The 3,371-nt window shown below is 39.3% G+C and overlaps 1 protein-coding gene across 7 annotated transcripts in view; it reads right to left on the reverse strand.

Annotated features, from left to right (window-relative positions):
- Uxs1 (UDP-glucuronate decarboxylase 1) overlaps positions 1 to 3,371 on the reverse strand; it is a 79,091-nt gene that overhangs the window by 67,367 nt on the left and 8,353 nt on the right. For 2 of the 7 annotated variants that reach the window (XM_029477462.1, XM_029477466.1), the window contains exon 2: positions 456 to 544. The exons of the other annotated variants lie outside the window; for them this stretch is intronic. The gene's annotated coding sequence lies outside the window, so the exon portion shown is untranslated. The remainder of the gene's footprint in view (positions 1 to 455; positions 545 to 3,371) is intronic. 7 annotated transcript variants of the gene reach the window in all.

Raw genomic sequence — 3,371 nt, forward strand, 5'->3', positions numbered from 1 at the left:
AAAGAAAGAAAGAAAAGAAAAGAACAGGTGAAAAAGAAAATACCTTCAAACTCAATTTAACCAAATCTAGTTCTCCCTGTTATCCATGGTGCTAGGGTTTCAGGACTCCTCTCAGGCATGGAAAATTCACAAATGTGCAAGGCCCCAACCCCTTGTATTTGTATATGACATAACATATACTTTAAATCATCTCTCAATAACTTAATACAATGTAAATATTAAATATTATATTTATTCTTTTTGCTTAATCAGAAGAAAAATATATGTATATTCAGTACCATTTTTTAATATCTTCAATCATGGTTGGTTTTATCTCTAGTAGGAATCCACAAATATATACCACAAATATATATACTATACCCCCTGCTCCCTCCTATACTATCTGCATCCCATTAGAGCTGCCTCAAAGTTACACTTCTCTCAGGATTTATAACATTAAAAGCTTTCACACCTACCTCAGGACCATTGGGATGGCTGCCATAACAAAAGAATGAGCTATGGGTTGGTTGTCTATCTCAGTGGTGGGAAGAATACAATACATCTGCTGTGGGAAAAACAAAAACAAAAAACTGATGGTTCCTTAAAAATTCAAAACACAGTATGACCTGGACCAGAGAGATGGCTCAGGAGATAAAGTGCTTGCCACAAACACTCCCAGGAACCCACTTTAAAAAGGCTGGTGGGGTGGCACACAGCTGTAATCCCAGCACTGTGCAGAAGCCTTGACAAAGCTCAAGGCCAGTTAGCCTGAAGTACACAACACAGCAACAGAAACAACAAGAGGACTTTAAAACAAGCTAGAAAGAAGACTGACTCCCCAAAAGTTATCCTCTGACCTTCAAACACATACCAGATTGTGTACACAATCACCAAAATAAGTAAAATTGTATTAAAAGAAAAAAGAATTACAGGGAGGAGTGGGAGGTAAGCATGAACAAATACATTGCATGCGTTATGAAGTCTCAAATAATTAATAAAAAAAAATTGAAAGCAAGTATGCTCTTGCAGCATCATATTCCACAGTTTAAAAGTGGAAGCAACCTGCATATTTGTGATCTGATGAATGAATAAACAGAATATGATAAATAAACACAGTGGACTATCACTTAGACTTAAGAAGAGAATTCTAATGCTATAATGTGGATGAACTTAAGTAAATATGCCAGGCAAAGATACACACACATTCATACACACACTGTGTGAATGCATGGAAAGGAAGCTCTTTCTATGATCATATTCACACGATATAAAGCACAACTTCCTGAAGCTGGAGAGAGGGCTGGGGGAGGTAGTAAACAGGTTTGCAGCATAAGTTAGGGAACATAAAAATGTCCTGGGGACTGGATATAAAATCATGTGAAAATACATAGCATTGCTGAACCATATATTTGAAATAGTTAAAACATAGGCTGGACCAGATCCTAAAAGATAAAAACACAGCTATAGTGGTAAATTTTATGTTATATAGTATATTTTATCATCTTTTTAAAACAATCCTACCTAAAAGTTAAAAATGTCATAGGAATTTTTTGGTCCCTACATGATGCAACACAGTCACTGCCAGTCTAGGCCAGAGCAAAATATATAACTGCTGTATGCCTCAGTTTCTCCATCAATAAAATAGAGTACAGCCCCAATCCAACTCCTCACTTTAAGACACCCAGGTGACTCAGTGGGCTGTCACTCCTTCTCCAGAACCCATTACTGCAGCTATAGGGGTGAAGAACACAGCAGGGTGGCACAGAATGCCTCACTGGGGTGCAGGGAGGTATTGTACCATATGAAGAACCTGAGACAGCCACTGTGGCTTTTTAAGTAATTAAGGTACACTGGAGTAAAGACAACAGGGAATTAGAAGTAAACTATACAATCACAAAGGAAACTAAGAGAAAGAAGAAGATCCCAACTTGGTAGAGTCTCCTTTAGAGAACCCTTTACAGTTAGTTCATGGTCTTCCCACAAGACCTTATCATTAGCGCCAATGGGCATCTCGGGTATCAGATTAAAGCTGAGCCACCTCTATACCTATGCCTGCTGCTGCTGCTGACGTAACCTAGCTGCCTTCTCCCTTCTTTAAAACAAAGACAAAAATGAAACCCCACCACCTACAGTATTTATGTCAATGAGAATAGTCATGTTCTGTTTCCAGTTTCTGAAAATGCTATAAAAATGCTCAAAGATACTAAAAATTCCACTGCAAGATCTTAACACCCTGACAAAACTGTTTTTCTTTTCTAGCACATTCAGATTCTCTTTGAAAAAAGGCTGTTTGAAGAAGCCAAATGTTTTCAGTTGTTGTTCTATTTTACTTTTTTATTTTGGTTAAAAAACTCAAAATAGCTAAAAGAGGAAGGTGAAGGTCAATAAATCTGAAAGTCAGTCTGTGCAGAGCTTCAGTTACCCTTCTGGCCTGCAAATCCCTTCATGTAAAACCCACCCCAGCAAAGCCTTGGTTTCTGTGTTACTCATCAATAAAAGCCTTCAGTTCTTTAAACATATTGGCCTTTTCTGCACAATAGATTTTAAGTATTTATTTATCCCTGGAAAACATAGAGCAGACATTTCATTTTGTAAGGGAAATAGCAAGGGTTATCCTGAAGGACAAATGAAATCACTTTCCAAGAGGAGACAGTCCTAAATGACTGCTCTTGCCTGCCCTTGATGCTCAAGTCTACTCTCCCAGGTGTCCTTTAAACCATCACATTTGCAGAATATAAAGACATTTTTTAAAAGGCAAAGGTGTGTTCAGTGCACACAGAGAATCTGGTAACTTGTCTCAATAACTAGAAGCTTACTCATCAGAGCTCTGTGTGACTTCACAACCAACATTCCTGGATTTGTGAGTCAGCTCAGGCAGCTGTGACCAAGTTCCACAGACTTCATGACTTATAAACAACTTAACTGTGTTTCATACAGGTCAGAGGCTAAGAGCCATGAGGATGAACGAGCTTTTGTCCTATGAGAGAGAGTTCACAGATCATGGATAGCATGTTCTTAACATAGAGTTACATGGTAGACTTGCAAACCAGATCTCTGGGAAATCAATATTCATGAGGCATCCAATGCTATGACCCAATCACTTCCCAGAGTTCCACTTTCTTATCTGAATTCCAGTCCATAGTCAGTCCACAGCTATGGCCTGTAGTGCCAGGGCTAAAACCCTCCAGTAGGTCTACCACTACCAGCAGCACCCACAAGCGGAAACATTCAAGGCAGAGAGGCCAATATGAGGTTCTTGACCAAGCCCACTGATCTTCCATGTGCTACCTTTGTGGACCCCAGAACTCAGACCCATATCCTGCCTCATATCCAAATGCTGTCCATCATGTGACCTGCCCCATATCCAAATGCTGTCCATCATGTGACCTGCC

Source organism: Mus caroli, chromosome 1 (genome assembly GCF_900094665.2).
Source record: "Mus caroli chromosome 1, CAROLI_EIJ_v1.1, whole genome shotgun sequence".
Taxonomy (NCBI): Eukaryota; Metazoa; Chordata; class Mammalia; order Rodentia; family Muridae; genus Mus; species Mus caroli.